The sequence below is a fragment of the Calypte anna genome, chromosome 2 (genome assembly GCF_003957555.1).
Source record: "Calypte anna isolate BGI_N300 chromosome 2, bCalAnn1_v1.p, whole genome shotgun sequence".
Taxonomy (NCBI): Eukaryota; Metazoa; Chordata; class Aves; order Apodiformes; family Trochilidae; genus Calypte; species Calypte anna.
The window spans coordinates 96,796,231-96,819,399 of record NC_044245.1 but is presented as its reverse complement, the minus strand read 5'-3'; positions in this window follow the sequence as shown (position 1 = coordinate 96,819,399).

The following is a 23,169-nucleotide window of genomic DNA, read 5'->3' as shown; positions in this document are numbered from 1 at the left end:
ATGGAGAATCCACTACTTCCCCAGGCAGCCCATTCCAATGTCTGATCACCCTTTCCATAAAGAGATTCTTTCTAATATCTAACCTAAACCTCCCCTGGCACAACTTGAGACCGTGACCTCTTGTCTTGCTGATAGTTGCCTGGGAAATGAGCCCAACCTCCCCCTGGCTACAACCTCCTTTCAGGGAGTTGTAGAGAGTGATGAGGTCTCCTCTGAGCCTCCTCTTCTCCAGGTTGAACAGCCCCAGCTCCCTCAGCCTCTCCTCATAGGACTTGTGCTGGAGTCCCTTCACCAGCCTAGCTGCCCTCCTTTGGACCTGCTCCAGGACCTCTATATCCTTCCTATAGCCTTAATCATTCTACTATAGAATACTTCATGTATTCAAAGGTAATAGTTACAATGTCAAAGTAAAAATACATCCTTTAACATTAGCTTTTGTTTCTTTATACTTAAAATGGAATTAAAAGTTTCCACATAACAAAGTAACTTCATAACTTTAGCTGCCTAGTAATGTCCACGCCACATTGTCACCTCCTATACAGATAAATTCTAGAGCATTACTTTAGCTTTCTGTGCATAACGTTTTCCATCTTGTATGAAATTAAGCAGATTTGTTCTCCATGCAACCAAAACATGAAGACATATTCCTCTTTCCAACAACAGATGTTGTTTGAAAGAGTTATAGGAACAAATGTATTCTCAGAATTATTCTGTGATATCTCTCTAGTAGTCATTTAGGTACAAAACAGATATGGTTTATATCCACCAAAGTGTGCCATCAGAAATAGTCAGAACCTATTTTATGGTAAGAAACTTCTCTACCATCTAAATATTGTAAAAGGGTTAGAAAATAAACTCTTTCAAGTAATCTGTTTTAGAAAACAGTCTCATGGGTGCTTTTATAATGGTGGCTGAAAAAACACCATGATATTTTGCAATAACAGTATTTAGAAGTTAAGGTTAAATATTCATACATGAAATTATATCTATATTTTTTCTTTATTCATACAAATGAAACTAAAGAAAAACATTTTTATTTAAGTAATGATATGATATGATATGATATCATATGATATATGTGGTACCTGTAAGTACTCTATTGTCTTTCACCATCTTTCAGAAAGCTACATGAAGATATAAAATATTTGTGCCCTATGATAATATTCACACTCTTAAACATCATCTCTGTTGAAGATTTAAATTAATATAATTTTGATTTTACATGACTCAGCTATATTATAATAGATATATAGTTTGTGGGTTTTTTTCCTTGCTCATGAAATATTTGAATTTAACATTGGTGAAGGCTGACTGCAAACCCAGGAGACTGATATCTTCTGATTAAGAGATGTGGGTATGAAGGCACCAATATGTAAGCTTTACTCTGCAATTTAACAACTTGGTGATGTCATTTCAGTCTTGCTTTTGATAAAAGCTGCTCAAAGGTTGTAGATTTTCCTGAAGAACTGTTTCACTGAAGGCCATGGGAAGACTCTTGTTGGTTTCAAGCAGGTCCTATCTATGCTTGTAGTGGAGTAAGGAAAAGTTAATATTTGTGCAGTTTTACACATTTGCCACAACATTTTAGAAAGCCACACCTCATTTGCCACAGTCTGTCATGATCTTCCTTCTGGATTAGCCACAGCTCATTATGAAAAACTTGTGACAACTAAGGAGTCAGGTGAAAGGAGAGAAGGAGTTCATTACACATCTGAACTGAGTCCTTCAGGAGAGACAAAAGCAATTTAAGGTTCAGTGGACTTCACATACCACATTTTTTTTCTAATTTGTTCATGAAGAATACCTCAGTTTGCTTGAATCTATATAAAATTAACATTTCACTCTTATTTACTTAACCTTTCCATATCATAGAAATTTTTTTTCAGCAAAAATAGGAACATTCTGTGAGAAAAGAGCAAGTATTTAAATGTTTTTTGATGTCTCTATACATTATCTGAGGGAAGAAAGAAAATATGCTTTAATTACATAGACAGATAGATACATGAAGACTCTGAGGAATTTGAGAATGGCCTCTGGAAATATAATATTTCTTAACCTTAATATCAAAAAAGTGTTTCACATTATTATCATATGTTAACTGTGAATCATAGAAATATGGCAATTTGAAGACTCTGTGTAAGCCATGTTTTTGTATTGTTTTAAGGACAAATGTAATAAAAGTGTCATAGAAGTTGTTGAAAGTTAAAAAAAAAAAAGTATGTAAATATCGACCTCTGATTTCTTGAGCTAGAACTGCTATGAAAACATAATTTTCTGATCTTAATGAAGACTTTGCAAATGAGAGGAAAATTCAAAGGTGATTAAAATAAAAATAATATAAATGTACTTGGACTGTAGTTTCTATGGAATTAAGTCAGGATGCTGGCCAATAATGGATAAACAACACTGCCATTGTATAAATGAACCAAGAAACACTGTATTCTTAGTCCTGGTTTACAGTACTTCAGAAGCCTGTATGCTATGTACAAGGTCAAACCAAAGATTTTTTTCTTTCACTACATGCATCTCAGCCCTGAAATGTGCTACAAACTATAATACCATCAGATGGATGATATTATAGTAGATGATCTCTTTCTATAAAGCTTTCTAGACAGTTTTCAAGTATCATTCACTTTATCCAGCAGATAGATTATTGCATTTCCCTACAGATGGAAAACAAAATTCCAATTTGAGAGAAAGTATGCAGACTGAAGCTATTCATTATTGACAAATGTGAAAAGTTGGGCCTCCTCCTAGGTTTCCACTTGAGGAGTGGATGACTTTTGTGACCTTTTTACATTTTGATGTAATGAAAACTTGAGTACATAACAGTGTGACTGGAGCCACCTGACAATTGTAATACACTCTTTGAGTGAAAGGTAGTTAAGAATAAATCTTGAGGAAAAGAATTTGGTTGGCCTTTTGTTCGGTTTGAAATCACCATATCTCCCATCAAGGGTTTATCTATAAAGATGAGGGCATTCAATCATATACTTTCTCAAAATTAAAGTTTCTCCTCAGGGATAGTTTTCATGGTATTGTAGTTTGAGGTCTCAATGGTAAAATCTTTTGAAGAACCCTGTGGCATATTTCAAGGATATAATGAGGAAAAATGCTTTCTCTTTAAACCTGGAGAGCTATGGCAGAAAAAGTCAAATTCATTTCATCTCTGATATCTTTTATTGATTTTAAGTTAATGTAATTATCAAAGAAAAATCTTTTATGCTGTCCTTTACGTATCTCTCTTCCACGTATTTTCAGCCAAAAAATTAGATCCTAATCCTTTAAGGAAATATGACCCTGTCATTATGGTATTTCAGAGACCATATAACAGGCTCCTTTTAAACACAGCCCTAGAGAGTAACAGGTAAGGAACTTGCTGAGACCTGACTGATTTGATTTTGTGAAATCAAAAAATCTTGTGTACTAGCAATACACTTTTACCATTCATTCTATATCATGCTTAAGCTCACATGATATTAGTCTAAAATGTGCTGTGAAGTAAACAGTCTAAAAATTTTCCTGCATGTGGAAATCAGAACATTATTTAAAATAGTTGCTTGAAAAGGATTAATTTTGCCTTTTGTAAATTAATAACTTTTAAGATCTGTTAGAGGAAGTATCTTACTGCTATAGAAAATGATTTAGGTGACTTGATAGATAATCTTTTATTCTAAGGAGAGATTTGATGCATCAGTGAGTCAGATAGTGCTGTGTCAGTATTGTCACGGGTAATACGATGTCCTTGCACAATACCTGAAATATCTGAGAAACTCTGAGAATATACTGCACAGCTGTGTAGTAAGGGCTTGAAGTGGATGTACTGGAGATTCTCCATCTGTTCTGTTTGTGTCATCACTTCATTCCAGACAAATCCAGTGCTTCCCTTTACACCCATTCATTGGCAGTGGAGAAAAGTCTTAGCCTTCTGCTTCTAAAAGAAGAAAGGAACTGGAAATCAATTGGACTGAAACCTTTGGAGAATATAGTAATACCTGTTGCTCATAGACAAAAGAGGTAGCTGGACACAGCTTCCAGCTCCTGACAGGAATTTAGTAAGAGACCAGATGCTTTTCTCACTTAAGTGGCAAGATGCAGTTAGCTGATCCAATGCTCTAGTCCTGATGAGCTTAGAGAAATACCTTCCTGATCCTTTTTTCACCAAGTGTTGCTTTCTGTATAAATATATGGATGCTAAATATAATAACTCATTTTTTAAAAATTAAACTTTCAAATTTGCTAAAATAATAATGAAGTTTAAAGTCTTATTGTAGATGCTGTCTACTTTAAAAACAAAACAGAGGACTAAGATGGGTATTCCTGTGACGTGTAGTTCTGACGAGAGAGAGAGAGACAGACATTGAACTCATTTCTAACCATTTGTTACTTTGCTGGAAGGCAGAACAAAACCATGTGCATCACTTACCTTAGCCTGTGATTTCAGTGCCACAGAAAAAAACCAGTTTGAATCTGCAGGTTGAACTCCATCCTTTTTTGCCACTCCCATGATGCAAAAGACCCAGTACCTCAGAATCAGATTATCACAAAATGGCTGAGTTGGGAAACAACATCCGGAGGTCATGTTGTCCACCCCTGCCCTGTTCAAGCAGGGACATCTAGAGCCAGTGACCCAGGACAATGTCAAGTAGCTTTTGAATATTTCCCAGAAAACACCACAACCTCTCTGGGTAAGGTATGCCAGTGCTCAGTCATCCTCATAGTAAAAATTTTTTCCTAATGTTCAGAGGGAACTTCCTATGTTTCAGTGTGTGCCCTTTGTTTCTGGTCCTGGCACTGATCCTCTTTCACTAAGTTGCTCCAGCCCTTCTCCCTGGTCTCTGGGTACTTGGATTCCTGAAAACTAGACTTGCTAGTGAAGATTAGTATGAAGAAAGCATTCCAGACCTCAGCCTTTTCCATGTCCTCTGTTACCAGGTCCCATGTGTCATTCAGTAGTGGGTCCAAATGTTCCTTAGTTTTCCTTTTGATACTTACGTAGTTACAGAAGACTTTGTGGCCTTTGAAATCTATGGATAGGTTCAATTCCAGGTAGGTCTCAGTTTTCCTAATTACATCTCTGCTCACTCAGACAGTGTGTTTATATCCCTGCAAGGCTACCTCTGCCTTTTTCCACCCTCTTTATGCTTCCTTCTTATGTCTGAATTTTGCCAAGAGTCCCTTGTTCACCCACAGAGGCCTCCTGCCATTTTGGTCAGATTTCCTGCTCTGTAAGGTAAGATGTTCTGGAACTTGGAGAAGGGAAACCTTGAAAACTAACAAATCTCCTTGGGCATCCCTTCTCTTCAGGCCTTTATGCCACGTGAATCTCATTAGTAGATCCTTGAAGAGGCTAAAATCTCCTCTTCAGAAGTTCAGTGTTTTGATGTAGCTTTTGGCCCTGCTTTCTCCTCTCAAGATCCTAACTCCACATGGTCACTGCAGCCAAGGCTTCTTTCAACCTTCACATCCCCAATGAGCCCTTCCTTGTTTTTAAGCATGAGAACCAGCAGAGCACTTTGGCTGACTCTTCTATCACTTACATGATGAAGTTGTCATCAATGGTCTCCAGTGACCTGGGTTGCTTATGTCATGCTGTGATGTCCTTCTTCAGATGTTGCGGTCAAAGTTTACCCTGAGGAACAGAACCTGAAAATGTGAAGCTGCTTTTAGCTGCCTCTAGAACACTTCAAACACTTATTCTTCCTGATCAGATGACCTACAGCAGACATGCACTACTTACCCATAATTTCTCAGTTGTTTCATCAACCATCCCATGGCAGAATATTATGGTTTCCAGTTGTGCTTTGGAAACTCCCAAACTTGTTTTTCCTAAAGAGCTTTCCATAGAGAGAACTGATTTAAAAAAATATGCAGTAGTTTCAGGTGATTTTTTTTTTTTTTGGCATGTGTTCTAGTTGAATGATTAAAATAATATGAAGTTATTTTTACAGCAGGAAGGACCTTTCAGGCTGTGCATAGGCACAAAATATGAAAGAACTAAAAATGAAACCCAAAGATACTAATTTTAGATGTGATTACCATTTGCTTTAGAAAGAGCTGTGGAGAGTTGAAAATTCAGAATGATAAAATCTATTTTTATAATTGTCATGTCAGAAGTATTTTTATTTTTGTTTTAAGTAATTTCCATGATATTTTTTCTGACAAATAGTAAATATCAAACTATATGTTTTTCCTTTGCAGGATAAATGGTGCATATTTTTCATGTAGACACAAGTCATAATTCTCCACAGTTATGGCAGTGGAAAAGTCAGAATACATTTCAACATAGAAAAGAAATGATTTTGAGAAATTTGGCCCCATTTCACTGCACAAAAGCCACAAATTTACTTCCTCATAAAATTAAGAACAGTTTCTCAAGTTTTGAAGATGTTTTCTGATCATCTCCTGAAAAAAAAATAGAAAAAATAAAGAGAGAAAGTGTCACGGTTTAACACTGACCCGGCAATTAAACCGAATAACAGACGCTCTCTTTAATCTCTCTCTCCCCTCAATGAAGAAAGGAGAGAGAATAAGGGAGAGAGACTTATGAGTTGGAAACTAAACTACACAACTTTAATGAAACAGTAATGGTAAATAGGGAAAAAATTACTAAATATATACAAATATACAGGAAAATGGAAACCACATTCCTCCCCCCTTTCCCCCAATAAACTCTCACGTCACCACCGAGGCTGCAGGGCAGCCCTGGGAAAGTCCAGGCTGGACTCCTGGAGTCGGCAGCAGTCGGGAACCGGAGGCAGGAACACACAGATATGGGCTGGCACGGATTAGGACCACAGGCAGACGAACGGACAGGATCCTTCCAGGATGCCAAGTGAAGGAAGGGAAGCAGGAAAAGATCTGGCTCGGCCCACGTGATGCCTCAAATTTATACTGAGTGTGACGTATATGGGATGGAATACTCTGTTTGGTCAATTCTGGCATCTATCTTGTCCGTTCCTCCCTAAAGGAGGGTTCAGGTGGGACCTCTTTATCCTCCTGGACAGTAAAACGTTTTCCTCAGAGCTGAGGAAAGCAGTGTCCTTGGCTCTGCATACCAGTCTCTGGCTGGAACTATAAACATCAAGTGTTATCAATCATAAAAGCACACACTGTCTGAGAAACTTGCTGTTAATTTCAGAGAGACTACTTACAAGGGACTTAGCTAAAAGCAAAGGTACAGAAACAGAAAACCACCTTTATCCTGGCCCAAACCAGGACAGAAAGAAAATTAATTGCATTATTTCCTTTCAGTGATATGAACAAATGAATCTGTTACAAGAAATTTCTGAAGTACTTCTCCAGCCACAAAAGTGGCTGGAGACCAAAAATTAATATATTTATCAAGCCATCTATGAAGCTGCTGTATTTTTAATGTAATAATTAAAAGTGTATAACATCTCAAAATAATGACAAACTCTGTATCAATTAGTTGTGCAATTAGACATCTTTTTACAGTTTATTTGGAGTCGATAAATGTCTTTATTGTATAAGAAAATGTGTATTGACATATCAAAAAACAATACTGTCACATGTGTGCAAACCCTCATAAAAAGATATTGAAGCAAGCTCAATAGTCCTTCAGAAAATGAAGTTAAAACTATATTGCTAAATGTATTTGGAAAGATATTTGTTTCAGGCAATTAAATTCATGCAGCAACGTAATTTTGCATATTCATAATAGTATCAGTTTCAATGTGATAGGGTATTCTACCAAATGCAGAAAATGTAAATTTCATAGATAACAAGTTTATCAGAGAAAAATGTAAGCCTGGATAGTGGATTTTATTAATAGGTTATATGATTATTTAATCTGTATTTTTTAAAGTGAGGAATAGCATTGTCATTGGTGAATGTTGGAAACGTAGCTCTTCTTCAAAGACAAATGTGTACATTCCTTGTGGCTACTGTCAGTTCTGTTTGGGGTCTGTGTCTGTGCAATGCAGAACAATTTGTTTAGTGAATTTTGAGGTCTTCTCATCTTATGGATCATATGCAAGATTTTGTATACATCACAATATAAAATAATAATAATAAAAAAAAAAACATTAAGACCCAAGGGTCTTTAACAGAACAACCCTTTCTAAATAATACTGGATCTACAACTTCAGCTAGGAGGTTTGCTGACAGAACACAAATGAACCCTCTTCATCTTGCCTACCTCATAGGGAGCAGTTCTATCAACAGGGAAAAGAATGAATTACAAACTGACTGTGGGAAGTCCATTCAAGAAATAGCACTACCAGAAGCTTACTTGTATGAGGACTGAGTGAAACAAATTAAAGTCAAAGTTAGACAGCTCATGATCTGTGTATGACAATACCTAAGAGATCTGTGGGCTCAGCTTCTCATTATTGATCTTAAGCAGATAAATTCATTATGATATTGTGACTCATTTTAAGTATTAGAAGGTGGAAAATTAAGGTAAAATCTTTTTGGGTGTAAAAAAGATGCTTTATTTTTTTCCCCCCAGTATTTCTATTTTTCAGTTATCTATTTTAAGGATAAGAAATAAAATGAAAGTATATCTAAACACAAAACATTCCCTTCCCAAATGTAGCTGTTTATAAAAAAATATTCAGCTTCAGATGCATAAAAGAAATAATTGAAAAAGTTACATGCAAACATTTCGGTAGTTTACAAGAAGAGACCATAATGGGATGAGGGATTATTTCCCATTGTGTGTGTGGAGTGTATGAATGTCTGAAAACCCAAATTTTGAACTCCTAAACAGAAGCCTGTTACTTGCTGTCTGTGAGCAGCACAACCTTGTGTCACATTTTGAGAAGACTTAGACTGAAACAAAGTGCCACATCCTGAAGCCTTCAGAAAATAGAGGCACAAGACACAATCACCAGTTTGGAGGCTAATCGTGTTTTTATTCTACACATAGACTGTTCACACTGGGAAGCCTGATGCCTTCAGGACCTGGCAAAAAGAGATGGTGCCCAAGTGGAGGGTTGGTCTCAGAGCAGAGAAAGTTAAGATCCTGCATGAAGAAAATATCATGGAAGGGAGGAAACCTCCTGGTGATGAGAGACATGCATGGAGAACAGTGCTGGGAGCCCAGGGACCATATACTGCAGGCCTGTAATGATGAGCACTAGCACAGCAGGAACAAACACCACTTTCTGTCTCCCTCTCCTTGAGGAACAGCTATGTCCCTCATGATAAGCTGAATAGGGAGAATGTTGGGATTAGTGTGTGAGATGACTACAAAAGGCAAATCCTTGGTTTGAAAACGGATCTCAGTATCCATATCATCTGTAGGTTGCCATCTACTCTCTCACGTCCATGACAATTTCTTAATATTCATATTATGTCAGCTTAAAGAATAACCTGATTCCATAGAATATATACATGCTAAACTGGTGATATTGTGATCAATAGTTGCACAAGTACTGGTTGTAATTTTGACTTCATTGTACAAAGCTGAAAGCAGTCACCTAATCTCATTTCTATGATTATCTTTATAATTATATTTATGTGTACTGTCAACATCTTTCTTGGGTAATTTGGCATAATTTTATTTATCTAAAATAATTAAATTTTATAGGATTTATAACAACTTTTGTGCAACATCTGATTTTAAATTTGTAGTACTGCATTAAGTACATATTTGTGGGAACTTCACCCTTTTTTTTTGGAATCATCACAATATTGTTGAATGCTTTATAGAATCATATAGAATGCCATGGGCAGCAATACCTCCCACCAGACCAAGTTGCTCAAAGCCCCATCCATCATAGATGACTTAAAAATTGACTGTGGAAGTAGAAGAAACAGAATCTGAAGTCCAAAGTAATTTTCTGTAACTTATGGGTAATAATATGATCTTGTATTACATGTGGGATGTTAAGGAAAAAATAACCCTTATTTTATTTTACCTTATTATCTCCATACTTACACAGTCTAGAAATTATTTGGCTTGGAAAGGATATTTCTTTTGACTAATCACTGAGTTTTCTGCCAGTATGGACCATGGTATTCATGAACAACAATAGTCATGAAAGCAAGCCTGTAATATAAGCCCCATACTGAAGCCAGAAAAAGTAAGATAATAAAAAAGTATTTATTAAAACAGCCCTTGAAGAGGACAAGCACTGTTCCGTCAGGTGTGTTTGGTGAATCCCATGCCAGAACTTGGAATGCTGAGAGTGCTCACATACTTAATTTCTCTTTATCACTAGAGACTTCAAACTACTTTGTCATTTTCATTTTCACACTTTTTAATTGCTTTTGTTCTGAAATTTGTCCTTTCCACCTTCTCTAGTCCCTTGGTGTGTACTGTTGGTCTGTGTGAAACCTGTCTTGGAGCCTGAGAGATAATAAAAGGGAAAATCACAAAAGAGGAACTTGGGCAACAGCATCTGGGAGACATTCTGTTTGAAATACACTGTAGAGACTTTTGAGATGTCATCAGAATCAAAAGTAGAAAAGGAAATGTATTAAACCTAAGAATATGGCCATTCTGTAGAAAAAAAAAATTTTTTTTCTTAATATAGAAAGGCAGGTCAGAGTGAGAGCAAAGAAAAATAGCCAGGCTATTTAGCTAAATGGTCTGCATGAGCAGGCAAACGAACACAAGATTGTTATCAGGCAGGTCCTAGGACTGATAGAAGCCATCACTACTTTAAAAGGCTGGAAATTACAATGCTTCAGATCTTTTTATCACCATGTCCTTCATTTAAGGAATTATTATCTTTAATTATTTTTCACTATTTTCTTCTTTGCTTTTTACAATGTTTCCAACCCTCTGTATTGACTCCACTCTATTGCAGAGATAAAAAATGGCACAGCTACCAGTGTCTTAATGGCTTTGACATGTAATCCATATCTTTTAATAATTATTCTTTGTTGTTTTAACCCATCAACAATTTTCCAGTTTCTTATTTCAGCAACTTTGAGAGACCAAGTGCATTATATATACAAAATTCTCACTGTGGGAGTTGATGGGAATTGCAGCTTGCCTCAAATATAATTTGTCTCAAACTTCTGCATCCTCAAATAGACTGTTAAACCTATATGTAACGTCCAAGTTTGGAAATACTGATGTGTATTTTTATGGCTTTAATCAAGTCAATGTGCTAGCATTCCCCTCAAGAGAGTCAGTGCTATAGGTGACCCAAGGCATAGGGACTTTTTTTTACACTAGCATTGCCCATTCAGATTCTCTCTCTTGAAGAGATTACCAAATATGCTACAGGTAGGAATTACCAGAGAGTGTGCACTGCTGTCCTCCACGGGATTTTGGTATAAAGTATACAAAATATACTTCTAAAGTACAGAAGGAAATGAAAGTTGTATTTCAGAGTTTGGGATCACCAAGAATACAGGTTCAAATCTGTACAGTGATATTGCTATATGAAGCAGTACAAATATTACAGTAAAAATGTAAAAAATAAATAATAAATAGAAAATGTAATTAAAAAATGCTAAAACAAAATGAACTTCATCAGAACAGGCTTTCAAGCATCCAACGTGGATTTTATCTTCTTAGCAAATTGAAGACTCATTTGGTTATTTTGCTTTTGTGTTCCTAACTACTTGCACACAGCCTGTTTGGTTTCCTTTTTAAAATAACACTCCCTGTGGAGTATCAGCATAAAGCATATGTTCAAGAAAAGATGTTTTTTTTAAAGAAATCCGTACTTTTCCACTTAGAAGATTTTACTGAGGAAATAAAAAAATAAGAATAAAACTTAGTATTGAATTTTGAAATCACTTTAAAGTTACCCCGTGAGCAACTATACACTATGCAATACAACTATATATACAACTATATACATATACAACTATAATATACAACTATAAACATGCAATACTTTTTTTTTCTTTTCTTTTCTTTTTTCCCCAGGAAAGCCTGCAATGATATTTATGGTTTTTTTATGAATAAGTATGCTTATTTGAATTTGCTGTAACCAGTCAAGACAAAAATATCAAAGTGCAATGCTAGCTTTTTTAGCCAAATTTACCAGGCTGGGAGTGATGATTTTAAGGACAGCCTTGGGCCATCACTGGTTCATAATCAACATCACAGAAACAGGTAAAGTCTCACAGACATTTCTCTGAGATACATTACCCTCCCTGGATTCCTGAGACATGTGGGCAAGTAGAATTCAGTGTTTCCCTTTCTATCCACATGGATGGATGCACAGATCAAGTTGTCACTATATTAAGAAATAAATGAAAAAACATAATAAGCCTAGTATATTTTACTTGGGTACCAACACTGGATATGAAAAAAAAAAGAATTCTAAAATTTTACCCTAGGAAATAATTTCCTAAAAACAAGCCCTCAAGTAGAGCTCTTTGTATTTCCATTTTAGGTGAGACTTTAATGATAGCTAATTTCACTTGCACTTTCTAAAACTTAGTTTTCCTGAAAAAGTAGTGAAACACTTTTCAGTTTCCTCACCAACAGTAACATCTCAGAAGTTTTTAGAAAGAAAAATAAAAAGGAAAAAAAAAAGCCAGTCTCCTAGCATAAACCTTTTAAAAAAGTGCATTTTACGTCACTTCACATCTCCAGTTCTTTCTTTTGCAGGTAATAAAACCTCAAGAAACACTTTAATAGAGGGTTAATACAGGTACAAAATCTGTAGTTCCTTCAAATCAGAGACTTAAGGGCCAAGATATTTCCCAAGAACAAAGTTTATGCTTCTAAACTTGGATTCTTTAATTTTTTCACCTGCAAAAATCACAGGATTCTACTCCAATGGGAGCAAATATATATTTTCCTGGCTGTCATGAATGATTCTGCAGTCTTTTTTTTTGTTTGTTATTTTTCTTGTTGACCTTGTTTGAGAGCAGGGACAGGAAAGAGAAGGTAATATGATCTGCAAGAAATGTGAACAAACTTTGCAGCAGTACAGCTGAAATAATGGCATCATAGTCTAGGACTAGGACTCAGAAACAAGATAATCTCAAATCTGTGGCCAAAAGCAAGGAAAAATTATAGCAGTTCAAGAAGCAGTAGAGTAACCTAGCCTAAAGGCCATTTTCCATGGTGGGAGATGGGGTTCAAAGTAAGTTTAAAGTAATTTTATTGCAGTTCATGGAATGAGAGTTGACCTCAATAAATAACTGCAAAATAGGAAAATTTAACAGATTTTGTGTACATATCTGGTGAATTCTAGCTGTTGTTTCAAAAACAATGAGTAACTGAGAGCAAAGAATAGAAATTAGTCAGTTTATCATAGCTAGAATATTTATCTGAAAATACAATTTCCTACCATCACAAGGATTCTTATGCACTTTTGAGTTCCTGGTAGACAGGAACTTGAAAATTACACAACTTTAGCCACGTTACACATTTTAAGCCTGCATTTGTACAGAAGTGATCATAAACGGGTTATTGGAATGAGTTTGGGTTGACAGTTTTCTTGGAGACTGACAGGTTTGTTGGAGAGCAGTTACTGAGATTAAATAAGTTAGCACTTCTTCATTCACAACTGTGAATACAGCAAATGCATTTGTCTGTGCTTGTTGTATTGATTTCTTCTATAGGTGCTGACAAGGACATTGCTTTACTGAGCACAAACATCACAAAGGAGGCAAGTTAATAAAAATTACAAAAACAAGTTAAAAGAACAGCCCATTACAGCTGCTATTCTGCTCAGAGTAACATGAATAAACCCTTAGAGAAGTGAGCACTTCAGAACTGTATGATTTTAAAAGAGTGTATGAATAAACAAATATCACCCTTCGTCTTTCTTTGTTAATCATGTTCCCTTTAAATACTGAAAGTATATTCAGTAAGTTTTGTATACACAGAATGAGTCTTATTCTAATTTACTCCACTGCTTTCTTATTTGTAACACAATGGAATTTGTGTCTTTGAGATGTAGATTACACTGTATTTCTCTCATTATTAATGAAGTAGGTTACAGAATTGCATTTCATCTGGTTTACATGTTATATGCTCATTTATATTGCAGTGTTCAATGAGAATCAAGTAAATTCACCCCAGTCAACAATATCCACTCACATCAGAGAAACAGACTTTTTGAACTAAATCTAAAAAGAACCTCAGAAATGTACTAAACTTTATTTTTACCTGAAAATAATCAGGAATTCCTGCAATGTATTAGCTGATGGTAGGTAGACCTTGAATCAATAAGGAAAACTTATTTCTCTGACAACTTTTAAACACTTAAAATGGGGTTAGAATTTTGAAATAATCTTAAATACTGTTTCTCACAAGAAAAATGCAATTACTTATAGCTAGCATTTGTTGTATTTAATATTATTTCTGTATGACTCTGTCAGTTTTTAGCTACATCTCCCTAAGTAATTTACTGCTTGTCCTTTCACTGGCACTGTAGGTTTAAGAGAAAAAGAACCAGGTTTCCAAGCTGGCAGACTCTCAGGTTCTTGTATCCAATATTCATTTTTATTCACAATGGTTAGTAGTCCACTCCATGGATTGTAAAAAGTCATCTTTGAGGTAGCTGATCATGAAAGGGTGACAAAATGTAGACCCCTGAAGAAATAAACATTATTCTTCTGCATTCTAGTGAAAATTGCTTTGTTACTTTGTTCTGTAACATGGAGGGAACATGCAATGGAGGGAAGGAAGAGGACAATATATGATATAATGTATCTATTAAGTGTATGGGTTTATTTTTTATTGGTTAAATTTTCTTGCTAACTTCCAGAGTGGCTCATAAATTAAAAGGCAAAGTTAAAGACAGATATTGTCCAGTTTTGTAGGCTTATAATCTTGGCTAAGTCTCTGAAAACCTTCTTTTTTCTCTGAAAACTAGTCACTACTTTTGGCCAGCATATAGCTCTCTTAAACCAGGTGGATGTGAAAGTGGACATCAAAGGAACACTGAGTAATCTTCTATACAGCATAATTTCTACAATTGCTTTCTTAATGCGTTAAATATGAAAGTCTGCATTCAGTTATTGTAGAGGAATTCTTCCCTACACACACATACTTCCCCCTACACACATACATACTTTCCTCATTTAAGCTGTCTTCAAATCAATGTGTCTCTTTGAAGTCAGTTCGCTTGTAGGCATTATTCATTTCGGGGTGGGAGATGGAAGTGGATCAATAGAGCTTTCTCATCAGCCTCCATCTTTTCAGAAAAGAACACTGGATTAATGCTCAACAATGAGAAAAGAGAGGGTGAATGCATTATTCCTTTAGAGCTTTGCCTTATTGTTTTTTCCCCAATGCAACAGCAAATACTTGTAGCAAGTTATGCAAAAGTAAATTTTCCATTTTGAACGTCACAAGGCATTTAGCTATGTAAAGAGCCAGAAAAAGTGCTATTATTTTTGTTCTTACAAGGATGCTTGTAATTTACTATGTGATTTATTATTAGTTTACTAAGAAAATTCTTAAGATTTCATTAGGATAACTATGCAGAAGTCGTAAAGAAGAATGTATTGAGATATTTTTCTTCCTTTTAAAACAAAGTACTTGTCCTAGAACTACAGGCACCTGCTTTGTTTCCTAATATCAGTGTCATAGAACTGTGGCATTCACAAACAAGCATGAGTATAGGCAGAGATACCAGAGATAAATTTTATGATATTTTTACTTTTGCAAATTATACAGTGGATAATTATATATTCATTCTCAAAATTAACACACTATAACAAAATCTCTTATCTTGAAGTTACTCATAGTAGGATAATTTCTCTTTCATCAGTAGGAACACAACACAAAAATAATTCCTATGGAAGCACTGATATTGACAGATAATGACTTAAGAATTACTTTACAAACCTCATGAAAAATTTTACATCTGTGATAGTGGGAAAAAGTTATCAAGCTTTGTCAGTTTTCTTTTGTCTTAAGTAAACATGATAGAATTTTTTTTTTTTACAGAACAAGAGTATTATGGATGTTTGAGAGGGTCTGTGTCTTCTAAATAGTTTCTTTCTTCTCATGACAGTACTATTACATATTATGAAGGTTACCACTGAATGTATGTACATATATTTCAGTTTGAAGATTAAAGACAGCTATGACATGAACATTTAGAGGAGTGATAGACCAGACTGTTTTTTTTAACTTAAAGAACAAAACTTTAACATATTGATTCTTTCATTAATAACACAGAGTTTGTTCCTACACATTAATAATCATTACCACCATTACTCACTACTGACACAAAACTGTTATTCCTTAACAAGTTAGCAGTGAGTACAATGTGTCCTGGAGGAAATGCCATACAGGTCACAATAATTGCTATGGTTCTCAGTGGTTCTGAGCTGCCAAGGTCAAGGTTATCAGGTTGGACAGCCCTTTGATGAGATATACCAGTGAGGAGAGTCTTGTCTTCTACATCCTTTCTCATTACTGATGGTGTTATAGCCTTCCCAGTCCTCCTTTCCTCATCAAACACTGTTTAACTTGCCTTCAATTTTCCCATTCATCCTTCTGAGGTATTTGGCAGGATGCTCTGCCTGTTTGCAGTCCCTTCTTTTCATCTTGTTCTTCATCTTCTTTATCAGCTGCCTTCTCCCTTTAGCCACATACATCCCTCATACCCCACTGATGGTCACAATGCTCTCACATTTACATAAAATAATACATAGTGTATGACTGGGGCATCACAGTGCTACAAAACACATGCTGCTGCTGGCTTACACTATTTTAGTACACATTTATTTGGCTTCAAGGCAAGATAGTTTTGATTGTATCTTAGTTATCACATTTAGAAATTACTTGTAGTACAGACAGGGCACTGCTTCAGATACAATACCAAGGAATTCATCTGGCCATAGATGCAGAATACAAAGGGGTTTATACCCTTGAAAAAATCCTAGCTTACATTGTGCATTAAGTTGTCATTACATTACAAAGATTACATGAAATGTTTTGTCACGACCTCAGAATGTGTAGCTCTGTTTTTAAACGTTTAGTTCATCAGTAATTCCTAATTATAGAATGCAGTGGAAATTAGAGTTAATTTATGGCCTTGAGCACTACCTAGAAGGGTACCATGATATATTAGACTATCCAAGCAGCATGAACATTGGCATTTAGATGAAACTATGCAGCAATTAGTCTATTAAAAAAAGAAATAAAAAATAAATTTTAAATAAAATTTTGAATAACTAATATGATTAAGAATGGCCTACAGATATAAAAAAGTAAAGGATAATGTATTTTATTGCAACTTTTAAATAAAATGAAGATATGATTAAATTAATTAAATATGCAAAGTAGATATTAAATATAGAAGTAAATATATTAGTATCACCTTTTATTACTAATTTGTCACTTCTACGCATATTTTATCATTTAGGGTTCATTCTACTTTCTAGCTTCTGGGAATATCTTCTATGATGGATCTCAAAACGTGATAGTGTTCAATTAAAGTATAACACTAGTGAAAAGTAGACAAGAACTATGCATATTTTATGAGATACAAACTGATATTGATATCAGTTTTATGCTGTCTGAAGAAGACGTTTTATAAGGATATGGAAATTGCAGTTGTATTCATGGCCTACAACATTCTCCATCTGGAACAGTTCTTCATATTTGACCAGTCCTGTGTACCTTAGTTAATAATAAATAGTTTTCTGTTCACTTCTCATGTTTATTTCCCTTTACTTTTCTTCAATGTTTCCTAGAAGAAATATTATTACACCTTTTTATTTCAAGCAGCAAATAGAGTGGCACAACAAAGTATGTCCTCAAGAATCCCTCCTAGATTTTCAAGATTTAAAAACTGAATCGTTGAGAAAAAAATGCATATGTATAGTTCTTTAGTAAAGAAAAACAGATAATAATGTGCATTTCATATGGTGATAGGAATTTGATAAAATATAAAAGCAGTTCTTTCTATTTTCTGAATATATGTGCTTATTTGAGAACATCTAGGATTAAGTGAAACATTTAATTATTATTATTGCTATTATTATTTATTATTGTTGTTGTTGTTATTGTTGTTATTATTATATTATGATTATTTACTTTCCTGGAGAAGCACTATAGTACCACTTAAGCTGAGTTTATCATACTAGAAGAGTATTGTTTTAAAACATTTCATTAAAAAACCTAAAAGTGATCCAAAGAATTTCTTTAAGTGGCATAGAACTTAGATTAACAGTGAATTATTTATTAGGTGTTTGAGCTTTTTCTGTGATACAGAATGTGATATAAAGTTGATTCAATACCTAGATGTATGTATTTAAAGCCCTGAAGAAACTTGAATGGTTTGAAGATATAGAAAACACGTGAGCTGAAGGTATCTCTATATAGAGCAGAGCATCTTTTCTTCAGAAAAGGAAGGGCTTCAAGTTCAAGGACTTTCACATCAGCAGGTTTCATCAAATATTAATTTCAGTTGGAATGTATATTTCTGAGAAGAGGAAAAAAAATAGATTCAAAGGACCATTTGAACCCACATTTTCCTAAGATTGTTGGAGGTTGGTTTTGCACATGACCGCAAAAGAAACACTAACTCTATGCAAATTCTGTTAGGATTTTTATTATATAGACACTTCCACTGAAGTATTTGTTATGTGCTGAAATTGAGTGAGGTAAACTGTTGATACAACAAACTTCCAACTTGTGGTAGGTACATTGCATGTCATCCCAAAATGGTACTTATAATGAGGAGCATCCCAGCACTAAAACTTACAAATTGCCACCTGCTGTGACATCATTACAGCAAGTACGGAGGTGGCAATTATGAGAATTATAGAAAATAAAGTCCCACTGTTTCCAAACACTTGCTGGTAGGTAGAATTCCTGCTGATATCTTCCTTTTAACATAATTTGTTGTTTCATCTCCATCTTTATAAGTAAGAAAAAATTGACGCCTGTAGCCGAAAAAATCCTGTTGAAGTGATGGACCAGATTAGGAAACATATTGCAACATGCACTTAGATCTTTACCACCTGAGTTTAAGGTAAACAGGGCCTTGAAGATGAGCTTGCAATTAAATACTATCCAGACAGGGGGATACTTCCCAGATGCAGAAAATATGAAAGCTTATGAAACAGTGAGATGTTAATTAATGAATGTCAAGGCTTAATGTTGGGCTAGCAATTAAAAAAATGACAATTGCTCTCTATTAACCCCTCTCCCTTCCCAAAAATGGAAACCAAAGAGAATAAGAGAGATATTTATGGATTGGAAACTCACCACTGAAGCTGCAGGGCAGGCCCTAGGGAACCAGACTGGACTCAGCATCAGCAGCAAACAAGAACTGAATTCAGTAATACACAGATCAGAATTGAAGGTGGAAGAATGGATGGAGTCCTCCCAGGATGCCACCCATGGATGAAGAGAACTTGACTTTCATGATCCCTCAGATTTATGCTGATTTACACTTATGGGATAGAATACTTTATTTGGTAAATTTTGAATCACCTGTCTGGTCTTCTCCTCCTCACAGGAAGGTTGCAGGTGTCTGCCTTTTCCTCCCTTTCACATCTGGCACAAAAGCAGCTTAACAGAACAAGACTTTGGTTCTTCATACCAGTCTCTAGCTGTAACTATAGACATTGAGCCTCATCAGTCATAGAAGCAGACACTGATAGAGAAACTTCCTGTTAATTTCAGCAAGTGCAGTTACTTGGAAGAGACATAACTGAAAAGTAAAATTACTAGAAAGAAAATTGGTTCTGTCCTGGCTCAAAGTGGGACAACAAAACTCCATATAAATAGTGGAATTAAAGCTGACGTAGCAAGATTTCTAATTTGTAATACAATTTGTGTGATTTCTGTTAGAATATTTTATAAGAGCAATTCAAAACAAGACAGTCAGAAAGTAGTAACACTCACTGTATATTTTGAATTAGTTTTTCCAGTTGTATACCCTTGAGATAAATGAACGGATTCAAATATTTATTCAGTTCACACAACACTACTGAAAGGAGCTTAGTATTTTAAAAGGTTTGGCTGAGGGTGTTTCTTTACATTAGCTTAGGAATTTACAGACACGAGAATCTGGGAAATAATATATCTTGAGCAAGAGGTGTGGACTTTGGGGAAGAACACAAAATATATTTGGTTGCTGCAGTCTTCTAAAACTCAAGACATGTCACATCTAGCAATATCTTGCATTTTCAAATGCAAATGACAAAGTGTATGAAATAATGTCTTTTTATTTTCTAATTTAAAGATAACAAGAAAACTAAGAAATATTGAAGAAATTGCTATTCATTATAATAAAATAGAAATTAAGTATGTTACAACTAGCCTAAAAAGACATCTCCATTAATTACTGTTTATGTATATAAAAGCATTCCTCTGTAGGTTAATAAAATAATTTTAATTTTGACAATTTTTGGGTTTTATTTTCTATTCAATTTCTGTGTCTCAAGACTGCTTTTCCTCTAGTAAATATTCTTTTTCATCTCTTGAAATCTGAATACATCCCTTCTAATATGAAAACACAGGTATTATTGTCTATCTCTGCCCATGCTAAATTCAATCACATTACTTCCTGGCGCTGCTATCAATTTAATAATTACAACAATTTCTCTTCTTAGGTTTTGCTGGTCTTGATGATTTAATTTCTTTTTACATACACTCTTTATAATGTAAAATACATCTTAGACAAGAGTCATGGTAGGATGCATTCTATACTGTCAGTTGCACAACTCCTGGCATTGCACAACTATTTAAAATTTCCCTTTTTTGTTATGTATTTCACATAAGAAATGATGCATCTGCTAAGTACTCAAAAGTATCAGCAGGGAATGTTTTAGATGGGGCACAAGACTGGAAGATATAACTAAACCAAATTAAAATTAACATGTGTTTTTCTGTAGTTTTCAGTCATAAAACCAGAAGAAATAAAATGCGGTTCAATTGAAATTCATTGCAAAACTTAATTTTCTTAAAATGGTATGAACTCTTTTCTTTCTATTCAATTGAACATGATAAGGATCTGTCTTGTGGAGAATGCCATTGATTACAATGGACTCTCTCCTTCAATGATAGCATTTTATAAAATGATGCATATTTGTGATGATACAAACTATCTTGTATACCATTTGAATCCTAGTCTACTCTTGGAAATACTTTTTTTCAGAACTCGCAATAAGGAAAATCTCATAAAGAGAAGACAAAACTGAATTTGGAAGGAAACAGTGTCTGTGATGCTGATTACTTTGGATATTATAATCTTTCTTGGTATGAACTCCCTGAATGTATGTGTATATTGGATTAAGAAATGCTGAAGGAAATAGAAATAAGATCTCATTAAGGATATACTTAATAGTATAAACAAACAAATATACAAAAATAATCAACAAAATAGAAAGCAATTCAAGTATTTTCCAATACCTGCAAAAGTTCTGGCTTTAATGATAGGCAGAGGAATATGTGTCTTATCTTTTGTTCTCAGATAGATGATAATTTATGTTGCTTTCTTGTTTTCTTTCCTACTTGGCTGACAGATCTCTAATTGCCCAATATTCCCTTTTATAAATAAAATACTTCCTATAGACCATTAAGCTTCAGATTTGTCCCTTACTCATCTCTCCAGCATGTTTTGCAGTGTCTTAGCTCTCCTGTAATGACTATAGTAATACCAAGTCATTATCTACTAGTTTTGCCTGCTTTTTGCTCATTACATTGTATCTGTTTTCTCATAAATGTCCTTGGAAATTAGTTCTGTGTTTTCCCAGCAGAACATTTTTATGTGTGCAGCTGGTGAGCTTCCTTCAGAAAACTTCAAGCTTCCTCTCTGTTGCTGCATCACTCCAACAGTTTATTCCCTATTTTGACACGAAACAAGTACACACATAAAGGTACTCTGCTGGGGCTGCCTGCTGCCTCTCAACTGGAGATGTAAAAAATCAGCAGGAAAGGAACACCAGCTTCAAATTTCTTTTTGTTGCCTCCAACTGTGCAGGATGTTGCCATGCTGTTAAATTCAGCTGACTTTCTGGAAGATGTAAATTTGCTAAGATCTGAGTTGGCTATGATCTTCCAAGTTCCCGATGCTACATTCCACAGGAAATCATCCCTACCCTTACCACTTGACAGTCATCAGTCTCCTCTGGCTCCTTTCCAGCCCTTCTCTGTTATTCTTACTGACTTTGATCAACACTAGATACATTTTCTTTAACTATCAAAAAATCAGGTTTATTCTAATTTGAACAAATCTTCCAAAAAGATGCTACATATGATGCAAAAGGACTTCTTTTTACCAGATTATATTTTGAGCAAAATTTTTCTATCCATATAAAATTGTCCCTAGAACTAACAAGGGATATATTAATTAAATGCATCTGCTGGTTAACATTGTTTGTTGAATTTCATTTGGGCATCTGAATGTAGCTATTGAGAGTGTGCAGTTTAATTTTTGTTGTTTGTTTTTTTCTCATTAGATGAGCATTCTTCCTGCTATTTCTTTCCTAGTTCTTTCTGACAACTCACTCCCAAAACCTTTCGATGTAACTTTGTGTTGCATTTCAAGCTACTCCATGTATAGCTTTTATTATTATCTAACAAGTTCATAACTCTTTGTACATAGAACCTGTGAGGGATGGGGATATCACGACTCAGGCAGGGCACCCAGGGAGACACAGATTGGACTCCCTTTCTTTCTAAATTCATTCTTAGTGTGGAGCCTAGGTGCAACAGGATCCAACCTTGTAATGTCAGACCTGGCCCTTCCAAGGAGAGTTAATTAAGTGTTACAGTTTGAGAAATGATCAGCCATCAGATACCCCTTGATCAGATTATGGTGAAGTGGCACTCAAGGTCTGTATTTTAACAAAAGATTTAATTAAAACTGTAGAAGGAATAACCCATAAGAGCTAATGCTTTGATTATTATATATGCTCAGGCTGTGCAATCAAAAAGACTGATTATTTAGATCACAAAAGTCACAATATGTGCATGTTCAAGCTGCACAGCCTTGGGAAAAAAAAAAAAGTTTTTTAAGCAATGTGTTACTTAAAGATTTTACAAAAGGGGAGAAAGAGAACAGGATAATTAAAGTTAGAGAGTTAGTTAACAGAAAATCACCAGTCCTAGATCCAATGTTAGGCCAGCCAACAAGAGAGGGATGGTGTCAATGAAACTTCCAAAGCCCACCAATGCAGCACCTTATTTTATAGGCCTGTCTTCTTTGTTTCACAGTGACAAAGCACGGCTGAGCAGCTGAAATAACCATCAGCCCCTTCTCAGTTGTTATTGTTTTCTCTAAATACAGGACCTAGGGCCTTATT